A 19,211-nucleotide genomic window follows, 5' to 3' on the forward strand; every position below is an offset into this window, starting at 1 on the left:
TTACCGTCGTGCATTGTCTATATTATTTGTACATTGCCGCAGTATTGTATTAATATTAAATTGTTATGTAATAGTTATATGTTGTTCACTGAAGCATTTTTGCCTCTGTATATAACATTGTTACATATTAAGTTAATACACTGTTATCTTATGCAAAAAATAGTGTTCAGTCAAATTATGTATTGTGTTTATACATTGTTGGGTTGGAGGAAAGGGTCCTGCTTCACTGATTGGCTCGAAAATGGTTTAAATTAAAAATGGTGTTTCCCGACTATCTGAGCCTCAGTCTTTACAGATTGAGGCTTACCAAAAAGAAGAAACAGTGCAAATGTACCTGCTTAAGATCCAGCGATGGGGGCAAACCTCACGGAATGATCCTTCTTCTGGCAGGTAAGTGCTACTAATGGACGTCATCAAGCAGACACTTCCTGCCAAAATGCTGTATATTGCTTTGATCGTCCAGCACTTTCATCCTACTGATCCCGGCGCTCCATGGGGTCCCATGTAGTGAACCGTGTCATTCCTTTGCAAATAACTCATGTCTCTATCTTCTTAGCAAAAGACTGCTAAGTTCAATCTTGACTGTAGACAACATCAGCAGTGGAGAAGAAGGCCAGCCATTTAACTCTCAGCATCATGGTGGAGACCAAACAGCGGTCAAAGAAAGATTCCGGCTAAGTTTGTGTACTTTACCGCTGCATTACGACGCTTTATTAAATTGTTTGGCATCATATTTACCTAATGTTATCTGACATAGCATTTTGTCCTATATTAAATGTTCATGTATCACTGTTATGAAATGTTATCTGCTGCATTTTAGCTTTATGTTTAACATTGGTATATGTTATACACTTTTTACTGTATGACACAGTATAATGTGCTTATATTACCGTCGTGCATTGTCTATATTATTTGTACATTCCCGCAGTATTGTTTTAATATTAAATTGTTATGTAATAGTTATATGTTGTTCACAGAAGCATTTTTGCCTCTGTATATAGCATTGTTACATATTAAGTTAAAACACTGTTATCTTTTGCAAAAATACTGTTCAGTAAAATTATGTATTGTGTTTATACATTGATGTGTTGGAGTAAAGGGTCCTGATTCCCAGATTGGCTCGAAAATGGCTTAAATTTAAAATGGTGTTTCCTGACTAGCTGAGCCTCCATCTTTACAGATAGAGGCTTTCCAAAAAAGAGAAACACTGCAAACGCACCTGCTATAAATCCAGCGATGGGGGCAAACCTTACGGAATGTTCATTTTTCTGACAGGTAAGTGCTACAAATGGACGTCATCAAGCAGATTCTTCCAGCCAAAATGCTATATATTGCTTTGATCATCCAGCACTATCATCCTACTGATCCCGAAGCTCCATAGGGTCCACGTAGTGAATCTTGTCATTCCTTTGCAAATGACTCATGTCTCTATCTTCTTAGCAAAAGACTCCTAAGTTCCATCTTGACTATAGACAACATCAGCAGTGGAGAAGAAGGCCAGCCATTTAACTCTCAGCATCATGGTGGAGACCAAACAGCGGTCAAAGAAAGATTCCGGCTAAATTGGTGTACTTTACCGCTGCATTACGACGCTATATTACATTGTTTGGCATTACATTTACCTAATGTTATCTGACATAGCATTTTGTCCCTATGTAAAATGTTGATGTATCACTGTTATGAAATGTTATCTGCTGCATTTTAGCTTTATATTTAACATTGTTATATATGTTATACACTTTTTTACTGTATGACACAGTATAATGTGCTTATATTACCGTCGTGTATTGTCTATATTATTTGTACATTGCCGCAGTATTGTATTAATATTAAATTGTTATGTAATAGTTATATGTTGTTCACTGAAGCATTTTTGCCTCTGTATATAGCATTGTTACATATTAAGTTAATACACTGTTATCTTATGCAAAAAATAGTGTTCAGTAAAATTATGTATTGTGTTTATACATTGTTGGGTTGGAGGAAAGGGTCCTGATTCACTGATTGGCTCGAAAATGGTTTAAATTAAAAATGGTGTTTCCCGACTATCTGAGCCTCAGTCTTTACAGATTGAGGCTTACCAAAAAGAAGAAACAGTGCAAATGTACCTGCTTAAGATCCAGCGATGGGGGCAAACCTCACGGAATGATCCTTCTTCTGGCAGGTAAGTGCTACTAATGGACGTCATCAAGCAGACACTTCCTGCCAAAATGCTGTATATTGCTTTGATCGTCCAGCACTTTCATCCTACTGATCCCGGCGCTCCATGGGGTCCCATGTAGTGAACCGTGTCATTCCTTTGCAAATGACTCATGTCTCTATCTTCTTAGCAAAAGACTCCTAAGTTCCATCTTGACTGTAGACAACATCAGCAGTGGAGAAGAAGGCCAGCCATTTAACTCTCAGCATCATGGTGGAGACCAAACAGCAGTCAAAGAAAGATTCCGGCTAAATTGGTGTACTTTACCGCTGCATTACGACGCTTTATTACATTGTTTGGCATCATATTTACCTAATGTTATCTGACATAGCATTTTGTCCTATATTAAATGTTCATGTATCACTGTTATGAAATGTTATCTGCTGCATTTTAGCTTTATGTTTAACATTGTTATATGTTATACACTTTTTCCTGTATGACAGTATTTATTTATTTATTATTTATTACCAGTTTTTTATATAACGCACACATTTTCCGCAGCGCTTTACAGAGAACATTTGGTCATTCACATCAGTCCCTGCCCAGTGGAGCTTACACTCTATATTCCCTATCACACACACACACACACACACATACATACTAGGGGTAATTTTGTTAGGAGCCAATTAACCTACTAGTATATTTTTGGAGTGTGGGAGGAAACCGGAGTACCCGGAGGAAACCCACGCAAGCACAGGGAGAATATACAAACTCCACACAGTTAGGGCCATAGTGGGTATCGACCCAACGACCTCAGTACTGTGAGGCAGTAACGCTAAGCATTACACCGTCTGTGCTGCCCAGTATAATGTGCTTATATTACCGTCGTGCATTGTCTATATTATTTCTACATTGCCGCAGTATTGTTTTAATATTGAATTGTTATGTAATAGTTATATGTTGTTCACTGAAGCATTTTTGCCTCTGTATATAGCATTGTTACATATTAAGTTAATACACTGTTATCTTATGCAAAAATAGTGTTCAGTAAAATTATGTATTGTGTTTATACATTGTTGGCTTGGAGTAAAGGGTCCTGATTCACTGATTCGCTCGAAAATGGTTTATATTAAAAATGGTGTTTCCTGACTAGCTGAGCCTCAATCTTTACAGATTGAGGCTTTCCAAAAAGAGTAACACTGCAAACGCACCTGTTATAGATCCAGCGATGGGGGTCAAACCTCACGAATGATCCTTCTTCTGACAGGTAAGTGCTACTAATGGACGTCATCAAGCAGACAATTCCTGCCAAAATGCTGTATATTGCTTTGATCATCCAGCACTATCATCCTACTGATCCCGATGCTCCATAGGGTCCACGTAGTGAACCGTTTGATTCCTTTGCAAATGACTCATGTCTCTATCTTCTTAGCAAAATACTCCTAAGTTCCATCTTGACTGTAGACAACATCAGCAGTGGAGAAGGCCAGCCATTTAACTCTCAGCATCATGGTGGAGACCAAACAGCGGTCAAAGAAAGATTCCGGCAAAATTGGTGTACTTTACCGCTGCATTACGACGCTATATTACATTGTTTGGCATTATATTTACCTAATGTTATCTGACATAGCATTTTGTCCCTATGTAAAATGTTGATGTATCACTGTTATGAAATGTTATCTGCTGCATTTTAGCTTTATATTTAACATTGTTATATATAGAGATGAGCGGTTCGGATTCTGTGGAATCCGAACCGCTCCGAACATTGGGGATCCGAGTCCACCCGAACCCTGTTCGGGTGTTCACCGCCTGACTCGGATCCCCATTCGGGGCCGAACGGCGGCCGCCTGATGTTGGATTCTCACTAGAGAATCCGACATCAGGTCTCCTCGTGTGTAAGGCAGAGCGCAGTGATAGCGCTCTGCCCTACACAGACACAGACACACAGCCGCCAGTGGCAGCTGTGTGTTTGTTACAGCAGCCAATGAGAGTCACACAGACTCTCATTGGCTGCTGCACGGAGGGAGCCGGCTGGAGCTCACACATGAGCTCCGTCTTCCGGCTCCCTCCTCAGCGTGTGACAGAGCGGACGGCGCGGGAGCGGGGATACAGGTAAGTTTTTATTTTTTAATTTGTGCAAGGGCCGGGGGCGCTACTGGGGGGGGTCTGCTACTGGGGGGGGCTATACTACTGGAGGGGCCTGCTACGGGGGGGCTATACTACTGGGGGGTCTGCTACTGGGGGGGCCATACTACTGAGGGGCCTGCTACTGGCGGGGGCCATACTACTGGGGGGGGCCTGCTACTGGGGCAGCCTACTACAGGGGGGGCCATAATACAGGGGGGGCCCATACTACAGGGGGGGCTACTACAGGGGCAGCCTACTACTGGGGGGGGGCTGCTACTGGGGCAGCCTACTACTGGGGGGGGCCATACTACTGGGGGGGCCATACTACTGGGGGGCATACTACTGGGTGGCATGATAATGGGGGGCATACTACTGGGGGGGCCTGCTAATGGGGGGCATACTACTGGGTGGCATGCTAATGGGGGGCATACTACTGGGGGGCCTGCTAATGGGGGGCATACTACTGGGGGGCATTCTACTGGGGGCACTGCATAGTGGACCCTACTACTAAAGGGACTGCATAGGGGGCACCACTGCTGGGGGACATTATGTAAGGGACACCGCTACTGTGGGCATTGTGTAAAAGGGTCACTACTGTGGGCATTGTGTAAAAGGGGCACTACTGTGTGTCGTAACATAAATAAGAGACACTACTTTATGGTGTAATGTGAATCAGGCCCTATGTGCGGTGTAATGCGAATAAGATTGTGCACTGTGACTCCTAGGGCCGTAGCCCACTTTGTAAACAAGTACTGTGACTCTGCTGGCCGTACCCCACTGGGTGGGTGCACTACTTTTCATTTCTGCCACTGCTGTGTGGCAATGTGTCATAGATGTGCTTTATACTGTGGTGTCTGTGTCGTTGTGCCGCTGCTTTGTCGCTTAGTGTAACCAGTCGGCTCACTGCAACCTTTGGCCAATAATGTTGAAAACAATATTATAAGCTGTGATATGGTCTAAATTGACTGGAAATTAATGTTATTGAGGTTAATAATACTCTAGGAAGAAAAAAAAGACCAATTTATGTGATTTTAGCTTTTTTTGTCAATTATTGTAAAAAAATCCAAATCCAAATCCAAATCCAAATCCAAAGCCAGTCACCGCAGTTTGGCAAATCCAAATCCAAATCCAAAGCCGGACGACGAATTAGAACCAAATCCAAATTCAAATCCGGCAAAAATGGTCCGGCGCACATCCCTAGTTATATATATTATACAATTTTTTACTGTATGACACAGTATAATGTGCTTATATTACCGTCGTGCATTGTCTATATTATTTGTACAATGCCGCAGTATTGTATTAATATTAAATTGTTATGTAATAGTTATATGTTGTTCACTGAAGCATTTTTGCCTCTGTATATAGCATTGTTACATATTAAGTTAATACACTGTTATCTTATGCAAAAATAGTGTTCAGTAAAATTATGTATTGTGTTTATACATTGTTGGGTTGGAGTAAAGGGTCCTGATTCACTGATTGGCTCGAAAATGGTTTAAATTAAAAATGGTGTTTCCTGACTAGCTGAGCCTCATTCTTTACAGATTGAGGCTTACCAAATAGAAGAAACATTGCAAATGTACCTGCTATAGATCCAGCGATGGGGCAAACCTCACGGAATGATCCTTCTTCTGGCAGGTAAGTGCTACTAATGGACGTCATCAAGCAGACACTTCCTGCCAAAATGCTGTATATTGCTTTGATCGTCCAGCACTTTCATCCTACTGATACCGGAGCTCCATGGGGTCCCATGTAGTGAACCGTGTCATTCCTTTGCAAATGACTGATGTCTCTATCTTCTTAGCAAAAGACTCCTACGTTCCATCTTGACTGTAGACAACATCAGCAGTGGAGATGGCCAGCCATTTAACTCTCAGCATCATGGTGGAGACCAAACAGCGGTCAAAGAAAGATTCCGGCTAAGTTTGTGTACTTTACCGCTGCATTACGACGCTTTATTAAATTGTTTGGCATCATATTTACCTAATGTTATCTGACATAGCATTTTGTCCTATATTAAATGTTCATGTATCACTGTTATGAAATGTTATCTGCTGCATTTTAGCTTTATGTTTAACATTGGTATATGTTATACACTTTTTACTGTATGACACAGTATAATGTGCTTATATTACCGTCGTGCATTGTCTATATAATTTGTACATTCCCGCAGTATTGTTTTAATATTAAATTGTTATGTAATAGTTATATGTTGTTTACTGAAGCATTTTTGCCTCTGTATATAGCATTGTTACATATTAAGTTAAAACACTGTTATCTTTTGCAAAAATACTGTTCAGTAAAATTATGTATTGTGTTTATACATTGATGTGTTGGAGTAAAGGGTCCTGATTCCCAGATTGGCTGGAAAATGGTTTAAATTTAAAATGGTGTTTCCTGACTAGCTGAGCCTCCATCTTTACAGATAGAGGCTTTCCAAAAAAGAGAAACACTGCAAACGCACCTGCTATAGATCCAGCGATGGGGGCAAACCTTACGGAATGTTCATTTTTCTGACAGGTAAGTGCTACTAATGGACGTCATCAATCAGATTCTTCCAGCCAAAATGCTGTATATTGCTTTGATCATCCAACACTTTCATCCTACTGATCCCGGAGCTCCATGGGGTCCCATGTAGTGAACCGTGTCATTCCTTTGCAAATAACTCATGTCTCTATCTTCTTAGCAAAAGACTCCTAAGTTCCATCTTGACTATAGACAACATCAGCAGTGGAGATGGCCAGCCATTTAACTCTCAGCATCATGGTGGAGACCAAACAGCGGTCAAAGAAAGATTCCGGCAAAATTGGTGTACTTTACCGCTACATTACGACGCTATATTACATTGTTTGGCATTATATTTACCTAATGTTATCTGACATAGCATTTTGTCCCTATGTAAAATGTTGATGTATCACTGTTATGAAATGTTATCTGCTGCATTTTAGCTTTATATTTTACATTGTTATATATAGAGATGAGCGGTTCGGTTTCTGTGGAATCCGAACCGCTCCGAACATTGGGGATCCGTGTCCACCCGAACCCTGTTCGGGTGTTCACCGCCTGACTCGGATCCCCGTTCGGGGCCGAATGGCGGCCGCCTGATGTCGGATTCTCACTAGAGAATCCGACATCAGGTCTCCTCGTGTGTAGGGCAGAGCGCATTGATAGCGCTCTGCCCTACACAGACACAGACACACAGCCGCCAGCGGCAGCTGTGTGTTTGTTACAGTAGCCAATGAGAGTAACACAGACTCTCATTGGCTGCTGCACGGAGGGAGCCGGCTGGAGCTCACACATGAGCTCCGTCTTCCGGCTCCCTCCTCAGCGTGTGACAGAGCGGACTGCGCGGGAACGGGGATACAGGTAAGTTTTTATTTTTTAATTTGTGCAAGGGCCGGGGGCGCTACTGGGGGGGGTCTGCTACTGGGGGGGGCTATACTACTGGAGGGGCCTGCTACTGGGGGGGGCTATACTACTGGGGGGTCTGCTACTGGGGGGGGCATACTACTGAGGGGCCTGCTACTGGCGGGGGCCATACTACTGGGGGGGGCCTGCTACTGGGGCAGCCTACTACAGGGGGGGCCATAATACAGGGGGGGCCCATACTACAGGGGGGGCTACTACAGGGGCAGCCTACTACTGGGGGGAGCCTGCTACTGGGGCAGCCTACTACTGGGGGGGCCATACTACTGGGGGGGCCATACTACTGGGGGGCATACTACTGGGTGGCATGATAATGGGGGGCATACTACTGGGGGGCCCTGCTAATGGGGGGCATACTACTGGGTGGCATGCTAATGGGGGGCATACTACTGGGGGGCCTGCTAATGGGGGGCATACTACTGGGGGGCATTCTACTGGGGGCACTGCATAGTGAACCCTACTACTAAAGGGACTGCATAGGGGGCACCACTGCTGGGGGACATTGTGTAAGGGACACCGCTACTGTGGGCATTGTGTAAAAGGGTCACTACTGTGGGCATTGTGTAAAAGGGGCACTACTGTGTGTCGTAACATAAATAAGAGACACTACTTTATAGTGTAATGTGAATCAGGCCCTATGTGCGGTGTAATGCGAATAAGATTGTGCACTGTGACTCCTAGGGCCGTAGCCCACTTTGTAAACAAGTACTGTGACTCTGCTGGCCGTACCCCACTGGGTGGGTGCACTACTTTTCATTTCTGCCACTGCTGTGTGGCAATGTGTCATAGATGTGCTTTATACTGTGGTGTCTGTGTCGTTGTGCCGCTGCTTTGTCGCTTAGTGTAACCAGTCGGCTCACTGCAACCTTTGGCCAATAATGTTGAAAACAATATTATAAGCTGTGATATGGTCTAAATTGACTGGAAATTAATGTTATTGAGGTTAATAATACTCTAGGAAGAAAAAAAAGACCAATTTATGTGATTTTAGCTTTTTTTGTCAATTATTGTAAAAAAATCCAAATCCAAATCCAAATCCAAATCCAAAGCCAGTCACCGCAGTTTGGCAAATCCAAATACAAATCCAAAGCCGGACGACGAATTAGAAGCAAATCCAGATCCAAATCCGGCAAAAATGGTCCGGCGCACATCCCTAGTTATATATGTTATACACTTTTTTACTGTATGACACAGTATAATGTGCTTATATTACCATCGTGCATTGTCTATATTATTTGTACAATGCCGCAGTATTGTATTAATATTAAATTGTTATGTAATAGTTATATGTTGTTCACTGAAGCATTTTTGCCTCTGTATATAGCATTGTTACATATTAAGTTAATACACTGTTATCTTATGCAAAAATAGTGTTCGGTAAAATTATGTATTGTGTTTATACATTGTTGGGTTGGAGTAAAGGGTCCTGATTCACTGATTGGCTCGAAAATGGTTTAAATTAAAAATGGTGTTTCCTGACTAGCTGAGCCTCATTCTTTACAGATTGAGGCTTACCAAATAGAAGAAACATTGCAAATGTACCTGCTATAGATCCAGCGATGGGGCAAACCTCACGGAATGATCCTTCTTCTGGCAGGTAAGTGCTACTAATGGACGTCATCAAGCAGACACTTCCTGCCAAAATGCTGTATATTGCTTTGATCGTCCAGCACTTTCATCCTACTGATCCCGGAGCTCCATGGGGTCCCATGTAGTGAACCGTGTCATTCCTTTGCAAATGACTGATGTCTCTATCTTCTTAGCAAAAGACTCCTACGTTCCATCTTGACTGTAGACAACATCAGCAGTGGAGATGGCCAGCCATTTAACTCTCAGCATCATGGTGGAGACCAAACAGCGGTCAAAGAAAGATTCCGGCTAAGTTTGTGTACTTTACCGCTGCATTACGACGCTTTATTAAATTGTTTGGCATCATATTTACCTAATGTTATCTGACATAGCATTTTGTCGTATATTAAATGTTCATGTATCACTGTTATGAAATGTTATCTGCTGCATTTTAGCTTTATGTTTAACATTGGTATATGTTATACACTTTTTACTGTATGACACAGTATAATGTGCTTATATTACCGTCGTGCATTGTCTATATAATTTGTACATTCCTGCAGTATTGTTTTAATATTAAATTGTTATGTAATAGTTATATGTTGTTCACTGAAGCATTTTTGCCTCTGTATATAGCATTGTTACATATTAAGTTAAAACACTGTTATCTTTTGCAAAAATACTGTTCAGTAAAATTATGTATTGTGTTTATACATTGATGTGTTGGAGTAAAGGGTCCTGATTCCCAGATTGGCTCGAAAATGGCTTAAATTTAAAATGGTGTTTCCTGACTAGCTGAGCCTCCATCTTTACAGATTGAGGCTTCCAAAAAAGAGAAACACTGCAAACGCACCTGCTATAGATCCAGCGATGGGGGCAAACCTTACGGAATGTTAATTTTTCTGACAGGTAAGTGCTACTAATGGACGTCATCAAGCAGATTCTTCCAGCCAAAATGCTGTATATTGCTTTGATCATCCAGCACTATCATCCTACTGATCCCGAAGCTCCATAGGGTCCACGTAGTGAATCTTGTCATTCCTTTGCAAATGACTCATGTCTCTATCTTCTTAGCAAAAGACTCCTAAGTTCCATCTTGACTATAGACAACATCAGCAGTGGAGAAGAAGGCCAGCCATTTAACTCTCAGCATCATGGTGGAGACCAAACAGCGGTCAAAGAAAGATTCCGGCTAAATTGGTGTACTTTACCACTGCATTACGATGCTATATTACATTGTTTGGCATTATATTTACCTAATGTTATCTGACATAGCATTTTGTCCCTATGTAAAATGTTGATGTATCACTGTTATGAAATGTTATCTGCTGCATTTTAGCTTTATATTTAACATTGTTATATATGTTATGTTATACACTTTTTTACTGTATGACACAGTATAATGTGCTTATATTACCGTCGTGTATTGTCTATATTATTTGTACATTGCCGCAGTATTGTATTAATATTAAATTGTTATGTAATAGTTATATGTTGTTCACTGAAGCATTTTTGCCTCTGTATATAGCATTGTTACATATTAAGTTAATACACTGTTATCTTATGCAAAAATAGTGTTCAGTAAAATTATGTATTGTGTTTATACATTGTTGGGTTGGAGTAAAGGGTCCTGATTCACTGATTGGCTCGAAAATGGTTTAAATTAAAAATGGTGTTTCCCGACTATCTGAGCCTCAGTCTTTACAGATTGAGGCTTACCAAAAAGAAGAAACAGTGCAAATGAACCTGCTTAAGATCCAGCGATGGGGGCAAACCTCACGGAATGATCCTTCTTCTGGCAGGTAAGTGCTACTAATGGACGTCATCAAGCAGACACTTCCTGCCAAAATGCTGTATATTGCTTTGATCGTCCAGCACTTTCATCCTACTGATCCCGGAGCTCCATGGGGTCCCATGTAGTGAACCGTGTCATTCCTTTGCAAATGACTCATGTCTCTATCTTCTTAGCAAAAGACTGCTAAGTTCCATCTTGACTGTAGACAACATCAGCAGTGGAGAAGAAGGCCAGCCATTTAACTCTCAGCATCATGGTGGAGACCAAACAGCGGTCAAAGAAAGATTCCGGCTAAATTGGTGTACTTTACCGCTGCATTACGACGCTATATTACATTGTTTGGCATTATATTTACCTATTGTTATCTGATATAGCATTTTGTCCCTATGTTAAATGTTCATGTATCACTGTTATGAAATGTTATCTGCTGCATTTTAGCTTTATATTTAACATTGTTATATATGTTATACACTTTTTTACTGTATGACACAGTATAATGTGCTTATATTACCGTCGTGCATTGTCTATATTATTTGTACATTGCCGCAGTATTGTATTAATATTAAATTGTTATGTAATAGTTATATGTTGTTCACTGAAGCATTTTTGCCTCTGTATATAGCATTGTTACATATTAAGTTAATACACTGTTATCTTATGCAAAAATAGTGTTCAGTAAAATTATGTATTGTGTTTATACATTGTTGGGTTGGAGTAAAGGGTCCTGATTCACTGATTGGCTCGAAAATGGTTTAAATTAAAAATGGTGTTTCCTGACTAGCTGAGCCTCAATCTTTACAGATTGAGGCTTTCCAAGAAGAAGTAACACTGCAAACGCACCTGTTATAGATCCAGCGATGGGGGCAAACCTCATGGAATGATCCTTCTTCTGACAGGTAAGTGCTACTAATGGACGTCATCAAGCAGACAATTCCTGCAAAAATGCTGTATATTGCTTTGATCATCCAGCACTATCATCCTACTGATCCCGAAGCTCCATAGGGTCCACGTAGTGAACCGTGTGATTCCTTTGCAAATGACTCATGTCTCTATCTTCTTAGCAAAAGACTCCTAAGTTCCATCTTGACTATAGACAACATCAGCAGTGGAGAAGAAGGCCAGCCATATAACTCTCAGCATCATGGTGGAGACCAAACAGTGGTCAAAGAAAGATTCCGGCTAAATTGGTGTACTTTACAGCTGCATTACGACGCTTTATTACATTGTTTGACATCATATTTACCTAATGTTATCTGACATAGCATTTTGTCCTATATTAAATGTTCATGTATCACTGTTATGAAATGTTATCTGCTGCATTTTAGCTTTATGTTTAACATTGTTTTATGTTATACACTTTTTCCTGTATGACAGTATTTATTTATTTGTTATTTATTACCAATTTATTATATAACGCACACATTTTCCGCAGCGCTTTACAGAGAATATTTGGTCATTCACATCAGTCCCTGCACAGTGGAGCTTACACTCTATATTCCCTATCACACACACACACACACATACATACTAGGGGTAATTTTGTTAGGAGCCAATTAACCTACTAGTATATTTTTGGAGTGTGGGAGGAAACCGGAGGACCCGGAGGAAACCCACGCAAGCACAGGGAGAATATACAAACTCCACACAGTTAGGGCCATAGTGGGTATCGACCCAACGACCTCTGTACTGTGAGGCAGTAACGCTAAGCATTACACCGTCTGTGCTGCCCAGTATAATGTGCTTATATTACCGTCGTGCATTGTCTATATTATGTCTTCATTGCCGCAGTATTGTTTTAATATTGAATTGTTATGTAATAGTTACATGTTGTTCACTGAAGCATTTTTGCCTCTGTATATAGCATTGTTACATATTAAGTTAATACACTGTTATCTTATGCAAAAATAGTGTTCAGTAAAATTATGTATTGTGTTTATACATTGTTGGGTTGGAATAAAGGGTCCTGATTCACTGATTGGCTCGAAAATGGTTTAAATTAAAAATGGTGTTTCCTGACTAGCTGAGCCTCAATCTTTACAGATTGAGGCTTTCCAAAAAGAGTAACACTGCAAACGCACCTGTTATAGATCCAGCGATGGGGGTCAAACCTCACGAATGATCCTTCTTCTGACAGGTAAGTGCTACTAATGGACGTCATCAAGCAGACAATTCCTGCCAAAATGCTGTATATTGCTTTGATCATCCAGCACTATCATCCTACTGATCCCGATGCTCCATAGGGTCCACGTAGTGAACCGTGTGATTCCTTTGCAAATGACTCATGTCTCTATCTTCTTAGCAAAATACTCCTAAGTTCCATCTTGACTGTAGACAACATCAGCAGTGGAGAAGGCCAGCCATTTAACTCTAAGCATCATGGTGGAGACCAAACAGCGGTCAAAGAAAGATTCCGGCTAAATTGGTGTACTTTACCGCTGCATTACGACGCTATATTACATTGTTTGGCATTATATTTACCTAATGTTATCTGACATAGCATTTTGTCCCTATGTAAAATGTTGATGTATCACTGTTATGAAATGTTATCTGCTGCATTTTAGCTTTATATTTAACATTGTTATATATGTTATACACTTTTTTACTGTATGACACAGTATAATGTGCTTATATTACCGTCGTGCATTGTCTATATTATTTGTACATTGCCGCAGTATTGTATTAATATTAAATTGTTATGTAATAGTTATATGTTGTTCACTGAAGCATTTTTGCCTCTGTATATAGCATTGTTACATATTAAGTTAATACACTGTTATCTTATGCAAAAATAGTGTTCAGTAAAATTATGTATTGTGTTTATACATTGTTGGGTTGGAGTAAAGGGTCCTGATTCACTGATTGGCTCGAAAATGGTTTAAATTAAAAATGGTGTTTCCTGACTAGCTGAGCCTCAATCTTTACAGATTGAGGCTTTCCAAGAAGAAGTAACACTGCAAACGCACCTGTTATAGATCCAGCGATGGGGGCAAACCTCATGGAATGATCCTTCTTCTGACAGGTAAGTGCTACTAATGGACGTCATCAAGCAGACAATTCCTGCAAAAATGCTGTATATTGCTTTGATCATCCAGCACTATCATCCTACTGATCCCGAAGCTCCATAGGGTCCACGTAGTGAACCATGTGATTCCTTTGCAAATGACTCATGTCTCTATCTTCTTAGCAAAAGACTCCTAAGTTCCATCTTGACTATAGACAACATCAGCAGTGGAGAAGAAGGCCAGCCATATAACTCTCAGCATCATGGTGGAGACCAAACAGTGGTCAAAGAAAGATTCCGGCTAAATTGGTGTACTTTACCGCTGCATTACGACGCTTTATTACATTGTTTGACATCATATTTACCTAATGTTATCTGACATAGCATTTTGTCCTATATTAAATGTTCATGTATCACTGTTATGAAATGTTATCTGCTGCATTTTAGCTTTATGTTTAACATTGTTTTATGTTATACACTTTTTCCTGTATGACAGTATTTATTTATTTGTTATTTATTACCAATTTATTATATAACGCACACATTTTCCGCAGCGCTTTACAGAGAATATTTGGTCATTCACATCAGTCCCTGCCCAGTGGAGCTTACACTCTATATTCCCTATCACACACACACACACACATACTAGGGGTAATTTTGTTAGGAGCCAATTAACCTACTAGTATATTTTTGGAGTGTGGGAGGAAACCGGAGGACCCGGAGGAAACCCACGCAAGCACAGGGAGAATATACAAACTCCACACAGTTAGGGCCATAGTGGGTATCGACCCAACGACCTCTGTACTGTGAGGCAGTAACGCTAAGCATTACACCGTCTGTGCTGCCCAGTATAATGTGCTTATATTACCGTCGTGCATTGTCTATATTATGTCTTCATTGCCGCAGTATTGTTTTAATATTGAATTGTTATGTAACAGTTATATGTTGTTCACTGAAGCATTTTTGCCTCTGTATATAGCATTGTTACATATTAAGTTAATACACTGTTATCTTATGCAAAAATAGTGTTCAGTAAAATTATGTATTGTGTTTATACATTGTTGGGTTGGAGTAAAGGGTCCTGATTCACTGATTGGCTCGAAAATGGTTTAAATTAAAAATGGTGTTTCCTGACTAGCTGAGCCTCAATCTTTACAGATTGAGGCTTTCCAAAAAGAGTAACACTGCAAACGCACCTGTTATAGATCCAGCGATGGGGGTCAAACCTCACGAATGATCCTTCTTCTGACAGGTAAGTGCTACTAATGGACGTCATCAAGCAGACAATTCCTGCCAAAATGCTGTATATTGCTTTGATCATCCAGCACTATCATCCTACTGATCCCGATGCTCCATAGGGTCCACGTAGTGAACCGTGTGATTCCTTTGCAAATGACTCATGTCTCTATCTTCTTAGCAAAATACTCCTAAGTTCCATCTTGACTGTAGACAACATCAGCAGTGGAGAAGGCCAGCCATTTAACTCTAAGCATCATGGTGGAGACCAAACAGCGGTCAAAGAAAGATTCCGGCTAAATTGGTGTACTTTACCGCTGCATTACGACGCTATATTACATTGTTTGGCATTATATTTACCTAATGTTATCTGACATAGCATTTTGTCCCTATGTAAAATGTTGATGTATCACTGTTATGAAATGTTATCTGCTGCATTTTAGCTTTATATTTAACATTGTTATATATGTTATACACTTTTTTACTGTATGACACAGTATAGTGTGCTTATATTACCGTCGTGCATTGTCTATATTATTTGTACAATGCCGCAGTATTGTATTAATATTAAATTGTTATGTAATAGTTATATGTTGTTCACTGAAGCATTTTTGCCTCTGTATATAGCATTGTTACATATTAAGTTAATACACTGTTATCTTATGCAAAAATAGTGTTCAGTAAAATTATGTATTGTGTTTATACATTGTTGGGTTGGAGTAAAGGGTCCTGATTCACTGATTGGCTCGAAAATGGTTTAAATTAAAAATGGTGTTTCCCGACTATCTGAGCCTCAGTCTTTACAGATTGAGGCTTACCAAAAAGAAGAAACAGTGCAAATGAACCTGCTTAAGATCCAGCGATGGGGGCAAACCTCACGGAATGATCCTTCTTCTGGCAGGTAAGTGCTACTAATGGACGTCATCAAGCAGACACTTCCTGCCAAAATGCTGTATATTGCTTTGATCGTCCAGCACTTTCATCCTACTGATCCCGGAGCTCCATGGGGTCCCATGTAGTGAACCGTGTCATTCCTTTGCAAATGACTGTTGTCTCTATCTTCTTAGCAAAAGACTCCTACGTTCCATCTTGACTGTAGACAACATCAACAGTGGAGAAGGCCAGCCATTTAACTCTCAGCATCATGGTGGAGACCAAACAGCGGTCAAAGAAAGATTCCGGCTAAATTGGTGTACTTTACCGCTGCATTACGATGCTATATTACATTGTTTGGCATTATATTTACCTAATGTTATCTGACATAGCATTTTGTCCCTATGTAAAATGTTGATGTATCACTGTTATGAAATGTTATCTGCTGCATTTTAGCTTTATATTTAACATTGTTATATATGTTATACACTTTTTTACTGTATGACACAGTATAATGTGCTTATATTACCGTCGTGCATTGTCTATATTATTTGTACAATGCCGCAGTATTGTATTAATATTAAATTGTTATGTAATAGTTATATGTTGTTCACTGAAGCATTTTTGCCTCTGTATATAGCATTGTTACATATTAAGTTAATACACTGTTATCTTATGCAAAAATAGTGTTCAGTAAAATTATGTATTGTGTTTATACATTGTTGGGTTGGAGTAAAGGGTCCTGATTCACTGATTGGCTCGAAAATGGTTTAAATTAAAAATGGTGTTTCCCGACTATCTGAGCCTCAGTCTTTACAGATTGAGGCTTACCAAAAAGAAGAAACAGTGCAAATGAACCTGCTTAAGATCCAGCGATGGGGGCAAACCTCACGGAATGATCCTTCTTCTGGCAGGTAAGTGCTACTAATGGACGTCATCAAGCAGACACTTCCTGCCAAAATGCTGTATATTGCTTTGATCGTCCAGCACTTTCATCCTACTGATCCCGGAGCTCCATGGGGTCCCATGTAGTGAACCGTGTCATTCCTTTGCAAATGACTGTTGTCTCTATCTTCTTAGCAAAAGACTCCTACGTTCCATCTTGACTGTAGACAACATCAACAGTGGAGAAGGCCAGCCATTTAACTCTCAGCATCATGGTGGAGACCAAACAGCGGTCAAAGAAAGATTCCGGCTATATTGGTGTACTTTACTGCTGCATTACGACGCTATATTACATTGTTTGGCATTATATTTACCTATTGTTATCTGATATAGCATTTTGTCCCTATGTTAAATGTTCATGTATCACTGTTATGAAATGTTATCTGCTGCATTTTAGCTTTATATTTAACATTGTTATATATGTTATACACTTTTTTACTGTATGACACAGTATAATGTGCTTATATTACCGTCGTGCATTGTCTATATTATTTGTACATTGCCGCAGTATTGTATTAATATTAAATTGTTATGTAATAGTTATATGTTGTTCACTGAAGCATTTTTGCCTCTGTATATAGCATTGTTACATATTAAGTTAATACACTGTTATCTTATGCAAAAATAGTGTTCAGTAAAATTATGTATTGTGTTTATACATTGTTGGGTTGGAGTAAAGGGTCCTGATTCACTGATTGGCTCGAAAATGGTTTAAATTAAAAATGGTGTTTCCTGACTAGCTGAGCCTCAATCTTTACAGATTGAGGCTTTCCAAGAAGAAGTAACACTGCAAACGCACCTGTTATAGATCCAGCGATGGGGGCAAACCTCATGGAATGATCCTTCTTCTGACAGGTAAGTGCTACTAATGGACGTCATCAAGCAGACAATTCCTGCAAAAATGCTGTATATTGCTTTGATCATCCAGCACTATCATCCTACTGATCCCGAAGCTCCATAGGGTCCACGTAGTGAACCGTGTGATTCCTTTGCAAATGACTCATGTCTCTATCTTCTTAGCAAAAGACTCCTAAGTTCCATCTTGACTATAGACAACATCAGCAGTGGAGAAGAAGGCCAGCCATATAACTCTCAGCATCATGGTGGAGACCAAACAGTGGTCAAAGAAAGATTCCGGCTAAATTGGTGTACTTTACCGCTGCATTACGACGCTTTATTACATTGTTTGACATCATATTTACCTAATGTTATCTGACATAGCATTTTGTCCTATATTAAATGTTCATGTATCACTGTTATGAAATGTTATCTGCTGCATTTTAGCTTTATGTTTAACATTGTTTTATGTTATACACTTTTTCCTGTATGACAGTATTTATTTATTTGTTATTTATTACCAATTTATTATATAACGCACACATTTTCCGCAGCGCTTTACAGAGAATATTTGGTCATTCACATCAGTCCCTGCCCAGTGGAGCTTACACTCTATATTCCCTATCACACACACACACACACATACATACTAGGGGTAATTTTGTTAGGAGCCAATTAACCTACTAGTATATTTTTGGAGTGTGGGAGGAAACCGGAGGACCCGGAGGAAACCCACGCAAGCACAGGGAGAATATACAAACTCCACACAGTTAGGGCCATAGTGGGTATCGACCCAACGACCTCTGTACTGTGAGGCAGTAACGCTAAGCATTACACCGTCTGTGCTGCCCAGTATAATGTGCTTATATTACCGTCGTGCATTGTCTATATTATGTCTTCATTGCCGCAGTATTGTTTTAATATTGAATTGTTATGTAATAGTTATATGTTGTTCACTGAAGCATTTTTGCCTCTGTATATAGCATTGTTACATATTAAGTTAATACACTGTTATCTTATGCAAAAATAGTGTTCAGTAAAATTATGTATTGTGTTTATACATTGTTGGGTTGGAGTAAAGGGTCCTGATTCACTGATTGGCTCGAAAATGGTTTAAATTAAAAATGGTGTTTCCTGACTAGCTGAGCCTCAATCTTTACAGATTGAGGCTTTCCAAAAAGAGTAACACTGCAAACGCACCTGTTATAGATCCAGCGATGGGGGTCAAACCTCACGAATGATCCTTCTTCTGACAGGTA

This window comes from Taudactylus pleione, unplaced genomic scaffold (genome assembly GCF_031769625.1).
Source record: "Taudactylus pleione unplaced genomic scaffold, aTauple2 ptg000026l, whole genome shotgun sequence".
In the NCBI taxonomy this organism is placed as follows: Eukaryota; Metazoa; Chordata; class Amphibia; order Anura; family Myobatrachidae; genus Taudactylus; species Taudactylus pleione.